Source organism: Eleutherodactylus coqui, chromosome 8, assembly GCF_035609145.1.
Source record: "Eleutherodactylus coqui strain aEleCoq1 chromosome 8, aEleCoq1.hap1, whole genome shotgun sequence".
NCBI lineage: Eukaryota > Metazoa > Chordata > Amphibia > Anura > Eleutherodactylidae > Eleutherodactylus > Eleutherodactylus coqui.
The window spans coordinates 119,127,933-119,154,260 of NC_089844.1; the positions used below are offsets into that span (position 1 = coordinate 119,127,933).

The window sequence follows — 26,328 nt, forward strand, 5'->3', positions numbered from 1 at the left end:
CTCATTCAAGTAAAGGAGATTGAGTTTCTATTAAATGTACAGCGCTGTGCCTAATTTGTAGTGAAGTTGTTTGAAGTGCCACAGTCTCTTCAAACAACTGATCAGCTGGGTTCTCAGGGAATGGACCCCCACCGATGTGATATTGATGACCTATCCTGAGGAGAGATCACCAATACCCTGTTGTTGTTGTTGTTAGCCGTTTAGTCGTTCACGACCCTTGGTGATCCTAAAGGCTCCCTCCCTCCATGTTTTTTGGTTTCGTACTGCTTCTTTCAGTTGTCTGATATCCATGTCAGATCAGCTCTGACAGTATCAGCCATCGTGTTCTTTGGCGGCCGGGTCTTCTTTTGCCACTGATCTGTCCAAGCATTATAGATTTTTCCAGCAACTTTGCTCGCATCACACGGCCAAAATCCGTGAGTCTGAGTCCGGTCATCTTGGCCTCCAGTCATATATCAGGTCTTACATGTTTCAGGACTTCTCTGTCTGTTACTCTCGCCCTCCAGGGCATACGCAGCAGCTTTCGCCAGCACCACAGCTCAAACGCATCATTTCTCCAATACCCTAGTCTTGGAAAACACCTTTAATCTATCCCACTCACTGAAACCTATTTATTACCATTAGTGGTCAGCTGAGAGATTCTAACATATAACTTAATTTTGCCAAGCTCCATATTTTTTCCAGCTCCTGCTTGTGTTACACGGATCTATTGTAAGTACAGTGCGATACAGTATTTAATGGAGGAACCCAATTTATTTTGTTATCTTCATTTGCGACAGAGACTAGAGACATAGTGAAGTAGAAGTGAATAGCTCATGGAGATGGAAGGGAAGAGAAAACCATGTCAAGCACAGGTCACTAATTTGTAAACTAGTCAGCACGTAATTTCAGTCCCAAGCAATGTGACATGGGGTCAGAGCCTGAGCAGGCTTCAGCTTTGTATGTCTTGATTACCAAGTATTTCTATCAAACACGCTCAGGCAAAAACATAAAGTATATTTTTGTGACACACTGCAATTTACCCCCCTGATAAATTGTGTCCCCACCTGTAGAATGAGGAGCTCTCAGCGCTGGTTCAAGGATCTCAATAAGTAAAGACCCTAAAAGAAACCTGTTGTTTAACTCAAGCTGAGTCTGAAAGATGTGTATTTTACTCACGTCGGTTACGTATAGTTCAGCATAGCGGAGGACACAGCGTGACGGCAGCTCGACGACAGCGAATGGGACTTAACTGCAGACATGCACTTTCACTTACACACATCGTGTTCATTGACCTACTGTTGTGCAGCACTGCGGATGTGTAATGTTCCTCGCACCTTAAAGCCATGCATTCTTAAAAACATACAACTGTAAAGCGTTCCTCTCTGCAGGACTCTGTAATCCACCAAGTGAAACTGATTTAACCGTGTCCACTCGAGTACAACCTCCGCGCGGGGGGCTTCATCCTAATGCTGCCCATTCTCACCACTGTATCATCTCAAAACGTTTTGGCCATTTAAAGGGGTTTTACAGGACTTTGCTATTGATGACCTATTTTCAGGATATTTCCGCTATTCAGAATCCCTCAGAATCAGATGTTCGCCCAGCCCGCTGTCAGTGCGAGTAGATAACTCTAACCATACTGTTGAGGCCCAGGTTGGTACTGCAGGCACAGCTTCCATTGAATTCATTGGGAGCTGTGCCTACAATACCAACCTGAGTTGCTGCAATGTTGGCCGTGCTATATGCTCCGGCTCTGTCTGCAATGACGGTGGGCCAGGCGAACAACTGATTGGCAGGGATACAAATATTGATGACCTATTCTGGGGAATCTGAGGGCAGAGACGCACAGGACCAGTCTGAGACGAGCGGCTCGCCCCCTTCGGACGGTCTCAGGCCCGTTTGCATACTGTGCGCGGGGCAGAGGCATGAAGATTTCTCACTGATGGAAGCTCTCTAAGAACATATACCAGTATGATGCTCCTTCACGTCTGGGCGCTGATCTGATAGCGCTCATGGTTACTAGGGCTAATTTCACATGACTGACTTCCTTTAAAGAAAAAAATAGATCTCGGAAAAATGAAAAAGTTATGACTCTTGCAAGTCGGAGATGAAAATGACAAGCTCAAAAAATTGCGTTGTCCTCAACAGGTTAATACTCCTTAAAGGGAAGCTGTCATCAACCAATAAGCACCATAAACTAAATCTGGTCCTCTGTTCCTGCGGTGTCCCCCCGGCAAAGTCAGCGCACGCATAGAAAGCTTCACTCTTGTGTGAAGGCCGTGTGCATGCACTCTCATAGAAAAGAATGGGAATGCGCATGCTCAGCACTCTGATAGAAAAGAATGGGAATGCGCATGCTCAGCACTCTGATAGAAAAGAATGGGAATGCGCATGCTCAACCTTCTGAAAAATGTCACTCTAGCTGTGCGTATGCTAACTTTGCCTGGAAAAAAGACCAGGAACAGGGAATTGGGTGTGTATAAGACCCAGCTCCCCAGACTCTATTTGACCTAAACTATAAGTACCATAACTTTGTTTATGATGGTGCTTATAATTAATGACAGGTTCCCTTTAAGCAGAAATCCAAATCTGCTATTTCCATGGCCATCTCTTAATCCAGGTTTCTGCATAACTTGTTATGCTCTTTGTAAATCCATTTTTTAGTTAGAAAGATCCGCTGAATGCAGCAGGTCGCAGCAATCACCTGCAATCAATGCAACAATCCATTAACAAGCCTTTATTGCCCCTGCAGCGCCATCACAGGCGGAATGAAGTATTGCATACTTCCCATTGAAATCAGTAGGCTTTCCATCTAATGCATGGATATGCTGGAGGTCCTTCAAAGTGAAGTACACTCACTTATAGCCACTCTTTACTCTCTAGGTAATAGATAACAGTACTGAACGTCCCATCTTTTAACTCGGTTACCTAATACAATGTTTGAAAATTGATTTTTGCAAACCCGACAACCTTTTTAAAGGTATAAATAAAGGTACTAGATTTTGTTTTGCAACTTTCTGCATATTATCAATAAATCATCATCTTTTCCAGCAGTATATAAGAACTTATCTGGGTACACTTTTGTCTTTTTGTTTTCTTTCAAGCGGCGGAGGCCGATGCTAAGGCTGTTGTACAATATAGGAGAATTTGTCATGTCCCACTATATCTTACAGCTCAGCATGCTTTGCAGGACCTGTATTTCTATGGTAAAGGTTCACAGAGAAGCGGATGTAACACAAGGCTGTATTTAATCCATGCTATTGTGTGTTACTTGCTGCTATGTTGAATCTATATCTACATAGCCATTCTTTCCATTATACTGACAGCGGCGGCGTTGGCCATTGCTCTATAGCTCTTTGTATGCAGTTATTTGTGATGCTTCTCTGTGCTTCTTCCAAATAACTTTCCATCTGAAGAGGTGAAGTTTTATTCTGCAGGAGTGTTGTCAAAATTCCGAATTCAGCTTTTATGAGTTTGCTTTTGAACCTCGCACAGTAGGGAAGGAATGAATAAGCGTAGTAAAAGCAGAAAAATATGCCCTTTATAAGCACATACAGAATTTGTCTAATAAACCTACACAGACTCCTTACTGCAACTACTTTATGTGCCCTCAATAACACCACATTTACAATGGAAATGTTAAAAACTTTGAAGAATAAATCTCTCTGCCTCCGCAACGGAGATTACTCGGTTTAAGAACAACCGGCCAAGTGATTGCTGCCTTCCTTTCAGAGTCGCATAAGAGAGCGTGTACGTATTGCTTGAAAAAAAAAAAGAAATGTTTTAGTTGTTCTTTTTCCGTTGTTTAGCCATCTTGGTTTACCACCGCCACTCTTGTCCGTGGGCTGCATCGGGTATTGCAGTGCAGCATATTTCCATTCATATGAATTGGACTGAGCCGCAGTACCAGACACAGCTTGTGTAAGTGTGCGGCGCTTTTTCTGGAAAAACTTTTTTTTTTCTGTTTTTTAAAACTGGTACACATCACTGATTTGATGCAGATTTTGGTGCAGATCTGCAGAAGATTTCATTCTTTAATTTGAATTCAAGATCGGTGATGTGTGAATTTAACCTACAGTTGACAGTCAATATTAGCAGTCATTGCAGTGCCTAAGGGGGCTGTCAGCTCATTTTCCACAACCATGACTGTCATATGCACTTCTGTAGAGTGAAAAGGAGTTTTCCAACTTATTTTTCTCTTGCATTTAACTCTTTTACTCAACCCATCATACATTAATTTACATACTGTGCCTCGGGAGCCATTCGGTGTTCCATCATTGAAGGCACATACTTCCTTTCTGTATAGACAGCACAGCAGAATGCGTCTACTTTATGGCATCTCAAATGGATGAGAGTTAAAGGGATTGTCTCACATTAGCTTTTACCTGTCAGGCAAACTCCCCAGCAGTGTCTCATCCTGAAGTGTGCGGTAGTGGGTGGTCGCGCAAGCGCACCACAGCTCCATTCACTTCAATAAGTTCGCCAGAGATGGCAAACTATGTCACTTCTAGTGGTTCAATTGAAGTGGATAGAACGGTGGTGTGCACGTGCAACCATCTGCTTTCCAACACTTTGGGATGAGCCATGGCTGGGGTGTTTGCATGACAGCTAAAAACCTGTCATGAGGCAATCTCTTAAATGGATAGGAAAGTGTTCGTAGATTAATACAATCTCTTGGAAGATAGAGGACTGCTCCTCCTCCAATAACCAGGGAGTGCAAGATTAGCTGCATTCAGAGCCTTATTTATATCTGTGCGTAATGTTGATATCCTGCACACTAGGGCTATCAACTGTTGCTTTCTTCTACTGATATCATGAGATAACCCTGCTGATCACGTTCCAGTCGTTACAACAAAGCTGGCAATTGATCTGCAGAAAACTAAATATTTCTAATTCTTGTGTGTTCTGCAAAGGTAAATGTGAAAACTGGAATGTTATAGGAGTTAGTCACACAAAGAAAACCACCAGATATAAATACGATTTCATTTTTATTATACATTCTTGTAAAGCTGGGGAAAGCCATGGTTTTCCCAGCATGCATTACAGAACCGTGAAATCAACAAGAAGAATGGCTGTGAAGGTGTGAATATGAATATCTACCTGAATCCATAGTTTGTTATTTTTTATAGGGGTCAGATTTTAAGTGAGTTGATTAGAAATAAAGCAGCTTTACATCAATTTCTCACTTGAACAAGCCAACAGTGTATCTACCTGTATAATAGGCTACCCAAGCGAACTCTGACATGGTTGCCTCGTTTGATCGAGGAATCGACAGGTCTAAACAGACCTTAAGTCAGTCCTCATAATTTTGTCATTCAGGAAATGTGCATTTGAGAAATTGATGTGAAGTTCTTGTTGCCATGATCTGCAAAGTGGTAATAATAACTCTCATCCCGGTTCCATAATCTCTTCCTTCTCGACCATGTCTCCTGCTGGCTCTTCCTGCTGATTTCTTATATTGCTTATGTACTTGAAATTACCTGGAATAGGAAGCTGCAATATTCATCCCTGATGATATCCGGATACCACCCTGTATTATACATGAGTTTGTGAAATGTATTATATTAGACTTACTGTGGAGCTATGAAGGAGAAGATGGAGACCACATTAAAATATAGGGAGCTGCTGGGGAGCACAAGCTTACCTCTGAGTACGTACATCTTCACAACATGCATTACCATCTTTTACAATATATGTGAACTCAAGCTACAATGGACTTGGCTTATAACAAATACCAGGTCTAGAAGTCTTCTGATCTGTCGTGTTTTTGGATTCCAGGAAGATACTGGAGAACCCCCCAAAATACCCAGACAACATGGAAACTCAGTTCACATAGTTTCTCTTTCAAAATATGGGATCCATGATGATGAACATTCTCTGAACCACTGGCAGTATGGTTGCTACTACTTCTTGACTGTTCTGATGCCTCTCTACTTTAGGTGCCCTCAAATCTGTTTTGGGTCTTGACAGCTGCGAGTCATGTATATCTGGAAAGTTCTGACTACTTTTTCTGGTGTACAAACGTATTAATGGCACATTCATAACTTCTTAGAATTTGAATGAACTTGGTCTTCTCATAATATGTGCAGGACAAGATGGCATTAGTTTGTTCATTTGTAAGTCAAGAAGACATTTATGCTTGACCTGGATCCATTTCTTTGGTTTCCTTCAGTATTCAGTAGTTTGACCACAAACATTGGTTAGTGTCAATACTTTTTCTGTCCTGCTTCTTAAAGGAGTTGTCCAAGTTGGATTTTTTTAATGTGCCTTCTCCATTGCAAACCAGTTTAACTCACTTTGATCCCTGCACATTCCCTGCTGAGTGGGTGCCATACAGCACTTCTCATGTAGTAGGGACTGCAGGAAAAGTGTATGACTGGACAAAACTTGACTTAGCAATTATGGCTGATTTTAAGGGGCTCCAGTAGCGTGTGCACTGCTGTGATAAGCTGATCATGGGCAGGGAAATTCAGACCAGGGGCTACCTTGATGGGATGATGGTCACTCGATAGGATAAAACTCCAATCCAAATGTTGTAAATCTTTAAATACTGGTAACAAAGACACTAACTCCAGTATGATCATTGGCAACAGGACTTTGGGAGCTGCATGCCTTGCCTATTCTTCCCTATATAATTTAGTTTTATGTGACTTTTCTGTAATTTTATTTTTGCGCCAACCAAAGCATTTTAATAAAGTCATAAGTCTCCCGTGTTCTCTACCATTTTAATGGTCCAGTCTACTAGCCCTAATGAATATGGCTGAGTAGAACATACTCATTCTGTACTGGTGGGGGGTGAAATGGATACTCATGAAATATTCCTTTTTATTAAGAAGGGCTACTTAAAATGCTGTTCTATGGTACTAAGCTCCTTTTCTTACTCTGTCTTTACTCGTGATAGCTGCGCGTCCCAGGGGCCTCGTGTTCCCAGATGACATAAAGGCAAGCTCATCCATGTCCCCAATCTCAGCATTAAAGCTTGGCGGGCCCTAACATTTCTCGCATTCTCTTTCTGCTCCACGGTAGAAAATTATTTCATTAAAAATGTATGGATTAATGCAGGCCGTGGCTAATGTCCCAGATGCTGCCTGGAATTGCTGAGCAATAACGCCCCAGACTCTAGCTGCAGGAAAAGAACCTGACGTTAACTGTACTTATGGGAGCAGTTCAGCTCCTCGGTAAGGCAGGTTCAATTAGTACTTAAATCATCCCTTCTTTCTGCAAAGCCCACAGGAGTTGTGCATGAAGACTTGTTTACCAAGGAGTGCGTAATAGAAGTTCCTCACCCTCTTGATCCTATAACAAAGAATATCTTGAGATTCAGATTTGGGATGTTTGAGTGAGGAACCTATTCTATTTTGCACAAATAGCTTCTTTAAATGGGTTGTGCTAAGATCTGAAGTTACCCCCCACCTATAACATAGGGAATAGCTTTATGATTGGTGGGGTCCAACTGCTGGGATCCCCACTGATCTCAAGAATGGATGTTTAGTAGGTCCCCAACTGAAGGGAGTGGAGATCACACAGGCACATGACTGCTCCAATCATTTCAGTGATGGTGTTGGAGATTGCCAAAGCTCTCTGTAATTTCTGGCACTTTCATAACGTGAATGGAGTGGCGACACACCTGTGCAGCCTCTGCTGCATTCAGTCGGGGACCAACCAGACCCCTGTTTTTGAGACTGGTGGGGGTTCAGGAGGTATCCACTGCATACCAATATGTATCACATATGTGGGGGTTTTTCTGGGGAAAGGGGGATTTTTTTGGACTGTTTAAAAAACTTTTTTCTACATTTTTATTTAGTCCCCATAGGGAACTTGAACTTCTGATCATTCGATCATACTTCAGTATTACACTATTTGGTGATTTTTAATGTTGCTTAACTGTCATCAATGCATGGCAACTCTGGGAGTTTTCACTAGGCTCTGGGCTGCCATCCTAGCCCATTTGCATTCCGTGATTGCCGGGGAAGCTCCCCCCCATCAATGAGGTTGACTGTTTAGATGCATGATTAGCTTTGACCATGGCTTCTATATAGTTACCTCTATCATGGCTAGCTCTAATTGCGGCAGCTGCTGTCAAAAGCAGCTGATAACTCCGAGCCTGCTCCATACACCCTTCACTATCAAATGATGTATATATACCTTGGGTGGTCTGGAAGGCGTTAAACAAATGCCATGTAAATCGCTGTTCAAGGTTAGGTTGGGCATTAACGTTAAAGTTTTCTTACAGGCCCGTGGATACTCGTTCTTTCCCTGCTTTAGAGATTTCTGTCATCTAGTATGAATAGACTTACCAAAGTGAGCATCCACCTTTCCCTTAGACGCCTGGACCCGGCCGCGCTCCCAACCTCATTATTGTGGTTATTTAATTGGCAAAAAAAATTGTTCGTTTTTCTACCTGTTCGTTCCCTTCGTGTAAATTCTGCAGTGTTGCTTTGATCCTCCTTCCCAGGACTTTAGCCAGAAAATAAAAGATGAAGCAGCAAAGCATCCATCATCAGACGATCCGTCGGCGGCATTTTGGCAGTTCGCCTTTTAACAATAATCAAACCATGCCAGTGTCCAGCCAGCCAATATGTTGCAGATATAAAAGGCGAGTTATTTTAATTTTTCGGAGTCTGGTATCTTAAACTAATTTTTGTGTATTGATTCCCCACACACTCCCCACTACATTGCTGCACTAGGTAAACCTCTAGTACTTTACCATATGGAAACTGGGTGTATAGTAGTATTTTGCTGCCACAGGACTGATTATACAGTATGTTTGTGTTATACGCAGGGTTATTACACGTCGTCATCTGTTCTGTGGTTTGAACATCACATCTTTAAATCAAACATTGTGTAATGATTATTTCATAATACATCTTTATTAGAGTTGAGCGAACATACTCTGCCGAGCTTGATGTTCGTTCAAGTATTAGTGTACTCGATGGTGCTCGTTACTCGAACGAGCATCAAGCCGAGTTCAACCCCGCCCCAGTTTTTGGCTCCTTCCCGCTGTGACGTGCCTGTTTTGGCCCCTCCCCGCCGCGACGCAGCGCGTGTCAATGGCAATTTTTTTGAGAGAGAGAGAGAGAGACCGAGAGAGAGAGAGACCGAGAGAGAGAGAGACCGAGAGAGAGAGAGACCGAGAGACCGAGAAAAAAAAAGCTTGGCACCTGGCGTCCCACATACAAAAATGCTCCAGTCTCCCATTGTAGTCAATGGGGTTCGTTACTCGAGTAGAGCTCTCGAATTTTACGAAAAGCTCGACTCGAATAACGCGGACCCGAGCATTTGGGTGCTCGCTCATCTCTTATCTTTTATATTGGTCACTGCTCTGTTTTTTTTGCTGCAGGGCTCCAAATCTGCTGTTTGGCCGTAAAGTTAAGGGAATGTGTCATTTGAAAGTTATTTGTAGTGTGAAAGTTTTTTATGTTAAACATATTTTTTAAGGACTTTTAATGATTTTTTTTTTCACAATCTAAATTTTAAAAAAAATCCTAAAATCCTGCAGTTTTCATACTGACCACTAAGCCTAATAACATCAAGCAATAAGCAGCGGAAGACAACCACTTGAGTAATATAAATCACCAATTAGAGTTAAAGGGGTTTTCCAGGCAATTTTTAATGATGATGTATCCTTAGGATTAGTCATCAAACGTTGATCGGCAGGGGTCCGTCCCTCGGGATCACAATCGATCAGCTGTTTGGGTGCCCACTGTCACTGGCAAAACCCAAGGCGTACAGAGCGGAAGCAGATAGCGCTGACCCCTGTGAGTTCATATGCTTGAGAAGAGGCCATGGCATTCGCAGCCTCCTCAATCAGCTGATTCAGTGAACCCCCACCAATCTGATATTGATGACCTATCCAAAAAACCTAGTCTTGAAAAAACCCTTTAAGACTAATATGTATATAAAAATTTGATTGGTATCGTTTTAACTGTAAAGCTCTGGGATCGATATAAATGTGTTCAGTTAGCCAAGATGTGTTGTAATGGGAACCTTTAGATTCTGTTGCATTGTACATTTTTGCAAAGTGACAAAAGGATCTGGTCCTCTATTGGCTGTCACCTTCAGATTAGCTTCTCAGCAGCTGATAGGAAACTGGCACTTTCTCTGTATGTCTTTTTATAAAAAAAAAGTGTCCCTTTGTCTTCTGTTGCTGAGTAACTACTGGAGAAGTCACCAAGTTGATGCTGAATGCCATTTCACATCCATCAAGGTGCTGTTCAGTAGACGGTTAGATGAAACGAGTGCACGTTTTGCACCAGCTAAGTACTTCTGCTATGGTCTGTATAAAAAACCTGTATCCTACTACACCCTGTATGGTTTGAAAGACTTGTGCAGTATCATATAGTACTGCATTTTCCACCGTATGTTCCTATATGGTGTTGTGTACAGGTTCTGTATACTTCTGTACGAAGGGGTTTTGTACTGGTACCCTATAAGTTCTGATGATTTGATTAAAATCGAGTCAACCTCACCAACAGTTTCGGGGAGAACACTGATGACAATAAGTCATCAGATGGAGCATGGCACGATTTTTACTTTCTTGTGTTGGCACGTAGTGATATATAAACACCTCCTTAAAAACATACAATGGCACATGAAGGTACGCAAACCCGCCATAGGATAACATTACCACCGCCGGTGGCCACATACAGCTCGGGACTTGTAATGAGCCACAAGACCATCTTTTGTTTTAGACTTTCCTCCATTATGTAGTTTTAGACTCATTAGGAGCCACAGGTGAAGAACGAGAAGTTCTGCAGAGATTATTTCACTCTTTCATGGCTGTAGATATGTATAAAACATTTGCATCCGACTTCAGAAAACATGGCTCTTGATCTGACCTGGAAATCCTCCTGCTAATTGCACTGCTCACATCTTTGAGGAGAGGGATAAAACACAAATCTCTCTCCTTTGCAGACTGCCTGTGGCTTCTGTGATCTTTTATGACGGGATTGGCGCTCTTAAGACTATAATTGGTACCTCATGCCAGAAAAGAAAAAAAAAATCAGCTGACCGCCATTGTTTTGTCTCTTTTTGCGTTATTTGTAAGACAAGACTTGTCTGTAATTCCGGCTCTGGGGATGTGAGAACGGCTCTCCGACAGGTACAGATGTATTTGATTGTGCTCTGCATGTTGACAGAACCAATTATGTCCCTTAGAAGTATAAAGAGAGCTGCCTATTGCTAAAACACATTCACACGTGTTGTTCCTCCTTGTTTTATTACTCATCATGCTTTTTCTCCTCACTGCGTGAGACAACAAGGAATGAAAGCACAATTTAACTCTACTGCTGCCTGCCGCTGTCTCCGACATAGTCCGCAGGTTTTAGTCACTACTCTCATTCTGCTACTACCAGGTGCGCTGCTTAGCATACCTATCATGTTCTTCCTGTGAAGGCGAGATGAAGTAAGGTTCTCGTTGAAGGTTGAGTTTTTAAAGAGAATCTGTCAGCTCGACCATGCTGTCCAAACTGCAGGCAGCATGTTATAGAGCAGGGGAGGAGCTGAGCAGATTGATATATAGTTATAGTAGAATTTGTATTTTATTCATTTAAACCTATGCTCATTCTGAGCTGAGCAGTCCAGTGGGCGGAGCTATCAGTTATAGTAACTAATTCAGTAGCTGATAGGACTGCCCACTGGACTCTTCAGCTCAGAATGAGCAGAGATATAAATGAATAAAATACAAGTTCTACTGAATCTTTCCCTATAAAACTATATATCAATCTGCTCAGCTCCTCTGGCTCTATAACATGATGCCTGAAGTCTGAACAGCATGGCCGAGCTGACAGATTACCTTTAAGAAGCTGCCTATCAATCCATACGGGCGGACACCCACTGGCAATATTTTCTATCTTGGGCTGCGAGAGCAAGTGAAAACACTCGCCTCGCAGCGCAAGAAAGACACCGGAATGAGACCAGGATATCGCCAGTCTCTTCAATGGGGCCAGCGGCAGCAGCGCTAGCCCCCATTGAAAAGATATGGAGAATACCGCGGACTTCTGCCACAGCTGTCACAGCTGTGACAGATGTGGAAGAAGTGCAGCATGCTATCCCATTGCTTTCAATGGGATCGGCGCTGCTGCCGATCCCATTGAAAACAGTGGTTTTTGGCAAACCCTGCAGTATGATTTTCGAGGAAGGGCTTGAAATATAAGCCCTTCCCTGAAAATCATCAATAAGTGGTTAAAAAGATAAAATAAAAAGTACTCACCTCTCCGCTGCTCACACGCATCCTCCAGTTGGCTCCCCGACACTGCTATCCAGCACTTTCAGCAGCGGGGGATTTAAAAATTCCCCGCCTCCTGAAAGGGCTGTGCTGATTGGCTGAGCGCTCAGCCAATAACAGCTAGTGCTTAGCTATTGGCTGAGCGCTCAGCCAATTACAGATAGTGCTTAGTTATTCATGAATGAATAGCACTATCTTATTCATACTTTAGTCACAATGTTGGGTTTCATTGAGCTTTAGGGAGGTTTTCTCCGTTTTATAGCCGTACAGCCAACCATCCAATCAACTAGCTTTATGAGTAAACACCAGTGGGCCACCACTAATGATGCAGAGAACGAACTGCACATATCATGCCCTATAGCACATAAATTAAAAAGGACCTGTTGGCTCTCCTGATATTTCTCTGTGAGTAAGTTTTGTATTCTCAATTAAGTAACAACTTAGGATCATCTTTTCTTAGAACTCTGTTTCATTCCTCTGTTATTCCTCCTGAAAATGTATGACTAAACTAACTGCTGTTCCGCTATGTACTCTGACACTGCCCAATCAGTGCTGGCACTACCAGGCTGTGTAAGGACACACACCATTGACAATGGAGTTATAATACGCAGTGGTCAATTTATTTATGTGTTTCCAGGAGGAATAACAGAGTGACGGCACAGCACAGAGTTATAAAAAAAAATATATGGAAGACAAGTTCTTAAAGGGAACCTGTCACCATAAACTAAGTTATACTGTCATACAGCAGGTTCCCTGGAGTCTAGGGGGGTATTTCTTATACTTACCTGGCTCTCCGATCCGGTGCGGTCACCCCCGAAAGTCAGCGCAGACCGCTGGCTGAACACGTTGCACATGTACTCCCATAGCAATCAATGGCCCATAGGAAACTGGTTTGGTTTTGACACTTTTTCTCTACTTATTTGTTGCTCGTATGCCGCATACACGTACTGTGATTGGGGAATGTTGTGTAGCTGTAAAACTTTAGAAAATCCAATAAAACTTGTAGATTTAAAAAAGACCCCCTACATACACACCAAAGACATATGTAACATCCACACGCTGTGAAGGTGGTGCATTACATATGGACTGATATTACACTCATGTGAATGAGCCTTTAAGTAGACAAGTCAGGAGAGCCAGCACGTCCTCTTTAAAGGCAGTATCTGTAGAAGGGAGGTCTACTCATCGGGTTGTGTTCCTGTCCAGTTGGGGTTTTGTTACTTTTTAGGCAAGAATATTTTACGATAAAGCGGTACTTTTGCCGCCAAAAATACTAAAAAAAAAAAAAGATCTGTTTGAAAACAAATCCATCATGGCTGTCATGACACTCTTAAGAACTCATACCACAAGACGGATCATGACTAATAGAGATGAGCGAGCATTGCCCTTAGCGGAGCAAAGATTTGGCTGCCGGCGGCGGGCGAGGAGCGGCAGGAGAGAGCGAGGAGAAACGGAGGGGAGATCTCTCTCTCCCTCTACCCCCCCCCCTGCTCCCCCCTGCTGACTGCCGCAACTCAGCTGTCACCCGCGCCGGCAGCCGAACCTTTTCTCCCGAGCGGGGAGATACACGCTAAGGACAATGCTCGATTGAGCAATTGTCCTTAGCGAGTATGCTTGCTCATCTCTAATGACTACACTTGCCACTTTTATGGTCTTTTAATCGGGATATACCATGAATAGGTGATTGCAACTTCAGGAAGTTTTTTTTTTTTTATAGTTTAATGTAATTATCGTAACGGAAATTCAGAAATCTGTCCTGAATTAATGGGACTAAGAGAGTCCATGGCGTCTATATGACAATGCAGATGCTGCAGAGATGCTAGATGAATTGTTGAAATTTTCCAAAATGTCGGCATGTTGCAGGTTTTCTCTACCCTCCTTTCATCGTCTCTTCTTCACCCCCTTCTCTCTATCAGAAGCTTTGTACAAGATCAATAGATATCAAAGAATAAATGAGTGAAATTGCAGCTGTAATAGCAACGGGTCACATAAATGGCTCTCCTCGACTATCAGTGCAATCATGTGCAATGAGTCTATCCCTCCGCTGCCGCTCTCCTATTCATTCGTTAACATCTTGTTGTAAATCCATTTTCTTCCCCTATTAAAGCAGCTCATTGGAGACAATCAGACAATCCATCTCTTCCCACATTATACAAGAAATCATCAAAGGCTATAGTGTTAGAAGAGAATATACAGGACTATGGCAACAAAATATCTCCGGTATCTGTATCAAAGTGAATGAGCTACGATACAATGAGATGGAGCATTACAGGATTACGATGTGCATGGTGGAAGTTATCGGTCTATAGCCTCTTATATGTGTTATCATTTAAAGGGATTGTCCAGGACTTTGGGGAGGTTTCTGTTGATTTGAAAGAAAGTCAAAAAGACGGAGGCACTGGTGGAACCCATTGGCAATTATATTGACTCGAAGCCAAGGAATTAGATGAACATCAGCTTTTATTTCAAACCAGCAGATAATGCATGATGATTACTTATCCGTTCAGTCGTTGCCAACTTTCGGTCATCTTGTGGATCAGCATATGCCATGCTTCCCCGTCTTTGGCCTCTTCCTTCAGATTTCCCACAGTCATGGTCGTGTCAACCTTGATTGTGTCTAGCCAGCGTGTTCTTTGGCGTCCTCTTCTTCTGGCCCCATTGACTGCCAAGCATTAATGTGGTTTCGAGAGAATTGGCTCTTATGACATGACCAAAGTATGAAAGCCATTGTGTGATTTTGCTTTCTAGTGATACTTTTGGTCTGACATGGTCTGGGATCACCTTATTTGTGACCATCTCTGTCCATGGTATATGCAGCATACTCTCCCAGCACTACAGCTCAAAGGCCTCTATCCTTCTTCTGTCTACTTTCTTGAGCGTCTAGCTTTCGTATGCCTATGTAGTTATTGGGAAAATGATGGCATTGATTCAGATCTTTGTTGTAATGCTGATGTCTTTGCTCTTCCATATCTTCGCCATTCCTTGCATTGCACTATGGCCAAGGCTGATTCTTCATTTGATTTCAAGCCACGATTCACCACTGCAGTCGATCTTGGATCCAAGAAAGTCAAATCTTATACTGATTCAATTTGCTCATTGTCAATTGTTCAAAGCGTGGTACAACATTGCTTGCCGTTGTCAGCAGCTTTGTTTTCTTAATATTGAGATACTGTCCCATGTTTTCGGTTTCTTCTTTGGCTCTTCAAATTGGGTATTCAAGGTCCTTCTCATTGTCTGCAAGTAGAGTTGTGTCGTCAGCATATCGAAGATTGTTTTTTTTTTTCACCAATTTTCATTCCAATAGCGGGTTCATCCAGATTGCATCGCCTTATGATCATTTCAGCATACAAGTTGAACAGGGCTGGGGATAGAATGCAGCCTTGTCGGGCGCCTTTCCTGATTTCAAACCAGTCCATATTACCAAAGGCAGTCTTGACTGCAGCTTCCTGATTCTCATAAAGATAATGCATACGTTTCTGTTTACTGCTCTTGGCTGCTCATACACAACTGATGGCCACCAATGGTTTTGATTGCCTCAGCACATCTGACCATGTAGAATTGGCATACAATTTTATACTTTTTTCTATTGATCAGCTATCATCAGGATAGGTCTTTAGTACATGAATGGCAGAGATTCCCGCCAATCAGCTGACTTCTGGTACTGCTGTAAGTATTGATAGTGAGGTCTGCATTGCGGCAGTTCGGATGGGTGCTGCAGGCACAGCTGCCATTGAATTCATTCTCATTTCTGAGGATAGGTCATCAATAGAAAAGGTCCCAAATGTCTGGGAAACCCCTCAAATATTTTTATTTAAAGAGGTTGTCCAGGATTAGAAAAACATGGCAACTTTCATCTAGATTCCTCATCACATCTGTTGTGTCTAGTATTGCAGTTTGACTCCATTGAAGTGAATAGGATCTATAAATTAATTACCTATTTGACCCTAAGAAACCCATTTTCTGGATAGGTCATCAATATAAGATTGGTGCGTTCAGCACCCCTGACAATCCTCTTTTTAAAGGGGCCACAGCGCTCAGGAGAGCACTACAACCTCTTTCTTGGCTTGTGGTATCCCGTCCATCGTTGGCATGGCCTTTCTGCAGCTCAGCAGCAATACCAGTGTATAGAATACATCAGAACAGTAGTTTCCACTCACCTGCTCAGGGTGAACTGAAAATTAGAGTTTGAGTCTGCAGAAGGGAAAACTTGTGATTAAATACAGGATACAAGTCAATTAATGACCAGATATAGTGGTATTCCTCATGTTAGCGCAGCTTAAGGGGTAAAAAAAAACTCAACTCCTGCCGTGCGCTGCTCCCCCATTGCCTTTCACCGCTGCTCAAGCCTACTATTTACATCGGCTTCAGCGGTGATGTGGGTTGTTTACCAATGGGAGGACAGCTGGGACGTCCTGTAAACCTGCCTTGGGGCTTCTATATTAGAAACCCATGTGACAGATTTACGGGACATCATCCATCAGGTACCGTGGTGCCGAAGTGGCAATCCGGCTGATTACATTACTTTTATATAGTTTTGGGCACTGGGGGCCCCAAAACTATGTACAATTAACTCGATAAACCCCTTTAAACTTGTGTAGATGTTGCGAAGCGTCTAGCTAGCCCTATATATTTCTCATATTTCATAGTATTATTTACTGTTTTTTCAAACCACCTTTACATTTTACTTTGCAGTCCATCAGATTGCTTTATTGATGTATGAAATGGGGGTCCTGAACCCTAAAGATGAGGTTTACATTCTCCGAAGCCATTAAATAGACTGCATGATATATAGCGTTACCCAGCATGGTATCGGGCCCCTTACATGTGCTGTGAAGTACTTGCATGTCACATCCCCAGACTTTATTGGCTGTTTGCAAGAGTTATGACTGACACATTCTAAGTGGTAAAATTGAAAAATGTTTTCCGAAGGATAGGTTGTTTTTTTATTCCGCGCACAGGAATGTTTTCTCTGAATGTGTCTAAATTCTTATTCCTATTCTTTACAGTGCTCCACTTCATATATTGACTGCATCCCTTTATCCTCCCTGAGTGATGCATTATACATGTATACTGCACAAGCCTAGTGTTACATTCTGGGAACTCCATCAGCCCAGCACTGCTATAAGCGCTCACTACTGCCACCTGTAGCATATACAGACTGTACCCACCCACACGAGTGCCATATAACCTTAAAAGCGAACTATAGGACCAGTGGAGTGGCGGCCTGTTTTGCGATGGGGGACCCGCACCGGGTGAGTCCTAAGCCCCAAAATATGCTTAGTTGCACCAAACATCACACAGATATGCCATAATTAAAGCGCTTTTCTGACTGCGCTCAAAATTTACCTTAGAGGCTGCCCAAAAATCTGGACATGCACAGCTAGCGTCATAAAATGCGCAACCTGTTACCTATGGTATTTAGACCAAGTGTTACTTGCACCTATTTTCTGACATTCAGCTTCATAAATTTGTCTAAAACATCCTACATTCGTTAAAAAAAAAATTCAGAGCCATTCATAATTTTTTATTCTTTTTGGCGCAAATCAGTCGTAAAAATAGTATGCCGTTATTCAGGCACAAGTTATACCAGTAGTTTGGTGGAAAAGACTTCATAAATAATCCCCAATGTGTCTCGTTGCTTAGACCTTCAGCAGTCAGCTGTGATCTGTGGGGGAAACCTGTAGCAAGTGTTCAGTTGCCCTGCAGCACCTCCACAGGGGAAAAGAAGCATTACAGAGCTCTTATTGAAATCAGTAGGCTGTCTGTGTAATGCATGGAGATGTTGGGTCCTCCAACAGGGCAGATTTACATACATAATAACTCATTGTTCACTGCTTAGTGTGTACCACACCCGGTCACCATGAACCAAGGTCACTTAGTGCCTCTGTTACTGCTTCTTAAATGTGTGGTTCAGTTGTAAACGTTTGATAACCTATCCTCCGGTTAGATCATCAGCAATAGATCGATGGGCGTCCATCGCTCAGGATTTCCACTGATCAACTGTTCGTTGGACAGATGTGCTCACGCATCAAGCTTATTTCTACCGGAAACAGTCTGTTCCCTCTGCATTGGCCAGACTTGGTATTGCAAGCCAAGTTTCCATTCATTACAGTGCCTGCAATACCAAAATTGGCCACTGCAGTGGAAATGGAGCTGTTTACTTCCCTGAAGAAATCAGCTCAGTGTATTAGTACACTGGCCCAGAGAACAGCTGATCGGCGGGGGTCTCTGGCAATGAATCCCCACCAATCTATTATTGATGACCTGTCCTGAGGACAATTCCCTGAAGTTGCCCATACACATGAGGTTGCTGTCAGCTGAATCCTAGTTAGGCCAACAGCTATCTTTCCAAAACCCACCATACATATGTAATGAGCGGAGAAAAAATTTCTGGTGGCGGCTAATATCCAGAGAACAAAAAAACGGGCAGTTGATAGCCCAATGCCTGATCACTTACCTTCCCCTACATCCACTGTGGAGGAAGAGTCAGCAGGCCACCATATACATGAGATCTATGGCCACTCCCACTGAAATCAGCGGACTTGGACTATATTTAATGTGTATTGCAGCTCTTAGTGGCACTTGAAGAAGATCATCTGCCATGTTCTAGAAGGCTGTGAATCGGCTAGTCCCACGTATGGCTTAATACAGTTATGTAACATTTGGCTCGTTCCTGGCGGGTCTATTTTGCCTTAGTTGTCGCATGGTGTTGGGGGAGCTGTCATCCCAATAGGACAGGTTGGGTTTGAGCTTCATCCTCAGCTCCTCATGACATAGATGAAAGGTTTTCTATGCGACTTCTATCCTAAATACCACAGACTTTTTTTTTTTTATTACTAAACCTTGTTTTTTAAATGTTAAAAGTCAACAGAGTTGCCGCTACGCAGCGATGTGAAAAGACGAGAGGCAAATTAGGGGGATCGCTTTAAGCAGTGTAAGGTACCGCTCATGTAAACAGCTGTCATTTTGAATCTAATATACCACATCCACATGGAACATCTTTGTTTTTCCCACCGAGGATGACAGCTGAATAGTAAAGTCTGCTCACAACGTGGGGGCGGAAAGTTTACTCTCTCAGGGAAAAATGTGATATATTTCTGGAAGACATTTCATCGGGTGAATGTAGAACACCGATGACGCGTCTTGGGGGGAGAGCTGCCAGGTTAGTGTTCTCATACCCAACAGAAGGGTTAAAAAAAAAAAAGGGCTCGGTAACCATGAGACCAAAATATATTACACTGCCCAGGAAGCATGTCAGATTTAGATGAGAACAGACATTTATATTCTGCAGATTGGCTTGTATGGTGTAAGAGGCAATTAACATCTAACATCTATGCATGGCATATTCTATATGATGAAAGTATCTTCCCCCAGATACACACAGAGACATTCAGTCGCCCCCACGCACGTTCCATCTCCGTGAGCTGGAACAGAAAGTATTTCTGAATGGCCGCTGTGTAAAACTACACTATTCTACGAAAAGTAATTATACATCTACGCAAGAATGGGAAGTAGTATTTATTTCCATATGTTAATACTTAGTGGGACTCCTTTGGTCCTAATGACACCAGATACTGTCCTAGGAATACTTTTTACTAACATCTGATGCCATTCAGCTTGTATTTCCCTCCATTCATCCTGCAAACGCCTGTTGAGTTCTCTTCAAGAAGATGCATTGGCCCTTCTACAATAGTGCGTCGTCATTGGACAGTTGAGCAATGAAAGAACATTTTGTGGAGTGACGAATCATGCTACTCCATCTTCAAATCAGAAGACGGTACCGGGGTGTGGAGATTCCTGGGGAACAGTTAAATGGGTTGTCTCGCGAAATCAAGTGGGGTTATACACTTCTGTATAGGCCATATTAATGCACTTTGTAATATACATCGTGCATTAAATATGAGCCATACAGAAGTTATTCACTTACCTGCTCCGTTGCTAGCGTCCCCGTCTCCATGGCTCCGTCTAATTTCGGTGTCTTCTTGCTTTTTTAGACGCGCTTGCACAGATGGGTCTTCTCCCTTCGGCTCTGCTCAGCAGCATCGGCGTTTTGGCTCCGCCCCCTTGTACGCGTCATCGCGTAGCTCCGCCCCATGACGTGTGCCGGTTCCAGCCTCCTGATTGGCTTTTTTGGGGGGATTGTTATAGGTAAAGACTTGAATATACAAATAGCAATACAAAAGTGCTGGGATTGTATCTGTTTCTGTATAACTCCACAGGGTTAATAGCACATAATCAGGAGCATGGATATAAGTATGATAGTGTTCTCATTCATTGCTAGTCACATACCGCCCTGCACTTGGAACATTTAGTCGCAGCGTGGTGTATTTTGCCTTCGTTCATAGTTTCTTTAGAAGAACAGATTGCAGAGATTCCCATTTGGGGCTTTATATAGTACAATACTCGGTGGACATTGTTAGTGGTTACATAATTGCTCATTTAGTAATAATTAGTGTTCACTGTAGATTTCCATTACCTGGATACATGAACTGGGATACATGCATATTTGGGATCTTCACCTTGCTATTATGTCTTCTCCGAACTTTGGACAAGTAGTCACTCCAAAATCATTTGGCCATGACTGTTCTGTAACATGCAGAATATACAGTCCAGTCACATTATTATGACCACCAGATATTATACAGAGCAATCACAGTTTGCCATATGGACAGCAGCTAGATGGGCCGGGAATGACTCAATGAGGTGCTGGTAGGTGGTCTCAGGTATTTGGAGCCATGCTGACTGCAGTGCATTTCACAGTTGCTGGAACCGTGCATGAGGGAGAATCCATAGAGCGACCATGATGATCAAGGCAGTTCCACATAGCTCAATTGGGTTCAAGTCTGGCGAATTAGTGGGCCAGGGAAGTACTTGGAGGTCCTGGTCATGCTCTTCCAACCACTATTGGACATTTCAAGCTGTCTGACATGTCATATTGTCTTGTTGGAAGATCACATCTGCCCCAGAGAAGACAAACAGCATGTATGGGTCTATGTGATCTGCAAGGATGGATTCATAACCAAATCCACTCAGAATGCTGTCCACACGGATCAGCAGCCCAGAGAATGCCATTAACAAATTACCCAGACCATAACGCAGCCGCCACCACCGGCTTGTGTTCCTCCAGCAATGGTTGCAGGGTGTTTGTTCTCTGATGTTTCTCCCCTAACCACCAACATCTATCCATACGATGAAGCAGAAAATGCGAGTCATTGGAGAAGGCAACCCTATGCCAATCAGCGGTGGTCGAATTCTGATACTACCGTGTAAATTACAGCCTTTTCTTCCCATGCACCTTTCTTAGCTTTGGTGCAGTGACCATCCATCTGCTTTGGAGCCCGATACACAGTAGGGTTCATTGAACTGTTGTTTTAAACACGTCTTGTAGCCCCCTGGTTTATCTTCATGGTGAGCTGCTACACTGTAGCGTATCCTTCATAGCCAATGTTCACCTCTCACATCAGTGGCAGGTGGTCCTCCGCAGTTTCCACCTCAGTTATTGTCAATGGTGCCATTTGCCCACTCACTAGACACTTTTACCGCAGCAGCACGCGGGCAATTCACAAACTGCGCTGAGAAATACCACCACCCTTGTCCCAAAAGGCAATAATCAACCCTTTTTGCAACTCTGATAAATCGCCCCTTTTACCCATGACAACAATGAGCGATATGTGAGCAGACGGCCTATTGCACATCTTAGATACCTACCAAGCCAGACTACAACACATCACTTCATGGGCTAGGTGCTGCCAACGTCGAAAGTAGGAGGTGGTCATAATGATATGACTTAAATATGTATATCAGTGTGTTGGAGCACTAGACATGCTTATCACTTTTATCCCTATTAGTATGATCCTAAAGTATCCCTTTGAGCTGTGAGCAATATCAATACAACTACAGAGGGTCCAGAAAGTCTTCAGACCCCTTAATTTGTTTTAATATTTTATGTTGTGGCTTTGGGCAAATCATGAAAAAATCTCCATCATTCTGTACTCAGTACCCCATAATGACAAAGTGAAAGAAAAAAAATTGAAATCTTTGTAAATTAAATTAAAAGAAAAGGAAAATCTACCATTTTGCGTTGACATTAGTATTAACACCCGGTACTCAGTACTTAGTGGAAGCACCTTTCACAGCTATTTCAGTCACTAGTCTTCTTGGGTCTGATGCCACAAGGTTTGCACACCCGGATTTGGGGATTCTCTGCCATTATTCTCTGCAGATCCTCTCAAGTTCCTTCAGGTTGGATGGAGGCCGTCTGTGGACGCCATTTTCAGGTCTATCCAGAGATGTTCAATTGAGTTCAAGTATAGCCCTGAAGCACCCCTTTGAGCAATATCAATACGATATGGGAGTCTTATAGCAAGAGAAACTCTTATCCATGCATTGTGTCCAGTATTTCATCTTGTAAGGTAATCTTTGGTAACTGCCTATATTTCACATCTGCCCCCATCAGTAATGGCTGCTAACTTGCCTTCCCTGTCCTTTAATAACTTAACAGCACTGTCCCTACAGTATAGGTCTATGTACAGATGTGCTGAGCCAATGACAATACACATGACTGACTGGCATCCTGATGATGTCACATAATGAACCTTTGTTAAATAGGGGCAAAAGTGCGCTATTATATATAAAGAGGATTTTTAAAAATTATTTTATATCCTTAACTAAACATGGCTTCGTGTTAGTAGACTATCTAGCAGAGGCGTAACTTAAATTTCCTGGGTCCTTCTGTGAAATCTATAGCAGGGCCCCCAACCTTCCATGCAATTCATAGTATCGGTGTCCCCTCATGTGGCAGACACAGCAATGGGTCACCTTAGGCGCCAGCTCTCAGATGCAGCTACAACCTTTGTGTCAAGGCTTACTTTACCTCCAATTTGGTTAAAGGGAACTTGTCACCGGCCTAACTCACTATAAACTAACTTATGGTACTGTTAGGGCAGGTGACAGCGAATCGGGGGATGTATTTTTCAGAATCCACCACTTCTTGATTCTTGCTGCTGAAGTATGTGCGTCAGTCCAAACTTTGCATGTGCGCTGCTATACAATCTATGGGAGAGCATGCACACAGGACTCTGTGGTCGGCAGACGGGGTTCAACAGCAGGAACCAGGAAGCCGATAATTATGAATAATACATCCCCCGGCTCCCTGTCACCTGCCATAACAGCACCATAGGTAAGGCCGGTGATAGGTTCCCTCTAAGCACTGCAATTACAGTATAATGTATGTAGTAATGTCACTGCACATGAAAAATGGATAATACAACAGTATCCCATCCCAGAGAGGTTAAAGAATAGAGATAATAGATACAGAGATGTCAACGAACAAGGATAATAAACACAGTGATGTCACAGTAAACAGATAAAAGCAGTGACATCATGCTGCGGGCATCATATACACAGTGACGTCATGCTGTTGGAATCATGTCCACAGTGACGTCAAGCTGAGGGGATCATGTACACAGTGATGTAGCGCTGTGGGGATCATGTATACGATGACATCACGCTGCGGGGATCATGTACGGAGTGACGTCATGCTGCTGGAATCGGGTACAGTGACGTCACGCTGTGGGGATGATATCCACAGTGACCTCACAGTGTGGGAATGACGTCCACAATGATGCCACAGTGTGGAGATGATGGCCACAGTGATGCCACAGTGTGGAGATGGCCACAGTGTGGAGATGATGGCCACGATGATGGCCACAGTGTGGAGATGATGGCCACAGTGATGCCACAGTGTGGAGATGATGGCCACAGTGACGCCACAGTGTGGAGATGATGGCCACAGTGACGCCACAGTGTGGAGATGATGGCCACAGTGACGCCACAGTGTGGAGATGATGGCCACAGTGACGCCACAGTGTGGAGATGATGGCCACAGTGACGCCACAGTGTGGAGATGATGGCCACAGTGACGCCACAGTGTGGAGATGATGGCCACAGTGACGCCACAGTGTGGAGATGATGGCCACAGTGACGCCACAGTGTGGAGATGATGGCCACAGTGACGCCACAGTGTGGAGATGATGGCCACAGTGACGCCACAGTGTGGAGATGATGGCCACAGTGACGCCACAGTGTGGAGATGATGGCCACAGTGACGCCACAGTGTGGAGATGATGGCCACAGTGACGCCACAGTGTGGAGATGATGGCCACAGTGACGCCACAGTGTGGAGATGATGGCCACAGTGACATCACAGTGTGCGGATGATGGCCACAGTGATGTCACAGTGTGGATATGATATCCACAGTGACGTCACAGTGCAGGGATAATGTCCACAGTGATGTCACAGTGCGGAGATGATGGACGCAGTGACGTCACAGTACTGAGATGATGCCCACAGTGTGGGGCTAATGTCCACAGTGACGTCACAGAGCGGAGATGATGGCCACAGTGCGGGGATAATGTCCACAGTGACGTCACAGTGCGGAGATGATGTACACAGTGACGTCACAGTGCGGTGATGATGTACGCAGTGCAGGGATAAATGTCCTTAGTGACGTCACAGTGCGGAGGTAATGTCCATAGTGAACTCCACCTATCCACAGGATAGGTGATAAAAAGTTGTGATTGCTGGGCCTGACCACAAAACAGCAGCGGTCTCAGAGTCCTCCTACTGAATGGAACAGTTTTTGTTCAGAGGTGGCCACCATTCCATTTACTTCTATGGGACCGAAAGAGTTAACCAAGCACGTGCACCCTACTGCTACATTCACGTGGGGATCTGTCATTCTCATGATTGGTGGTGGTCCCAGTGCTTGGATCCAGCAATCATACATTCATCACCTATCCAGTGGATAGGTGCTAACAGTTTTAGTGGGATAATGCCTTTAACCATGGAGACCATGTGCATTTCATAGTGGCCGGGTTCCCGTTTTAACTCTTACGACAGTATATGACAAAAACTTTCGCAAATACATTGATTGATAGGAGTTATAGTGTTATTTCTTCATGTAAGGCCTATCATAGGACTGCAGATAACCCTACCTTATGCCAGGTTTATGACAGGTTCAACTCTGCTACACCTAAGGGGATATTCATTCACATGAACCCTTTCACAAACTTAGCTGTCTGCTCTTTGATGCCCTTCCTGGCATAAGTACAGGGCTTTCGCACTATTTGCCAACTTCTAGAGCAACTTCCAATAGTTCCTAGATGGAAGTTACCTTACAGGGAGGAATTTGACTGTGTGCCAAAGTCCCCCAAACCATAAGGACATCCACAGATTGTTGGAGCTCCCTCTGCCTCCGAGGGACTTAAATTTTAATCATTGAATTAATTTTACAGGAACCAGAGTAGAATTTTTTCCTGCCAGCTGGCATTAATAATGGATGCCGTGAATAATAACATTACAGGAAGAAGAGGAAGGTTAGCAAATGTGTTTTGGACACACTTTTAGAAAGCTTGAGAAATGTTGTCACTCTGGGTAAAATTAAATATTTCACATTTTATTGAAATGCTGTTACAGTTTAGGCGGATGTTTCCAGATAAATAATTTACCTTGTACAGGGATGAACGCCCAAACTGGGGAAGGGGACCTCTTACATTAAATAAACCTAAATATTTCAGCGCTTAAAAAATGTGAAAGTGGTGCTGGCCCCGCTCTGCACTGTGCTGCGGTAAATGTACTAGTCACAACTCACTTGTCTTGTTTAAAGGGCTTGTTGGAAAAGAAGACCCAAATACTCTATTAGGGACTTCAAAGTTAAAGTGATTGGTTAAAAACGAACTAAATAATAAGTGAAAACAATAAAGTAAAGGATAGTTACTAGAGATGAGCGAGCATACTCGCTAAGGCAAACTACTCGAGCGAGTAGTGCCTTAGCCGAGTATCTGCCTGCTCATCTCTAAAGATTCGGCTGCCGGCGCGGGTGAAAGGTGAGTTGCAGCTTGAGGGGGGGGGGAGAGAGGAAGAGAGAAATCGTTCCTCCCCGCTCTTCCCCACCGCCCCCCGCCAGCACCCGAATCTTTAGAGACGAGCGGGCAGGTACTCGAATAAGGCACTACTCGCTTTAGTAGTTTGCCTTAGCGAGTATACTCACTCATCTCTATTAGTTACCTGGCCTCAGCCCCGTTGAAACAGCGCTGCAATTCTCAGTCTCTATTGATAG

General features: G+C 43.4%; 1 protein-coding gene across 1 annotated transcript in view; it reads left to right on the forward strand.

Moving 5' to 3' along the window:
- Window positions 1-26,328, forward strand: part of MAD1L1 (mitotic arrest deficient 1 like 1) — a 714,648-nt gene that overhangs the window by 528,488 nt on the left and 159,832 nt on the right. The window lies entirely within an intron of this gene.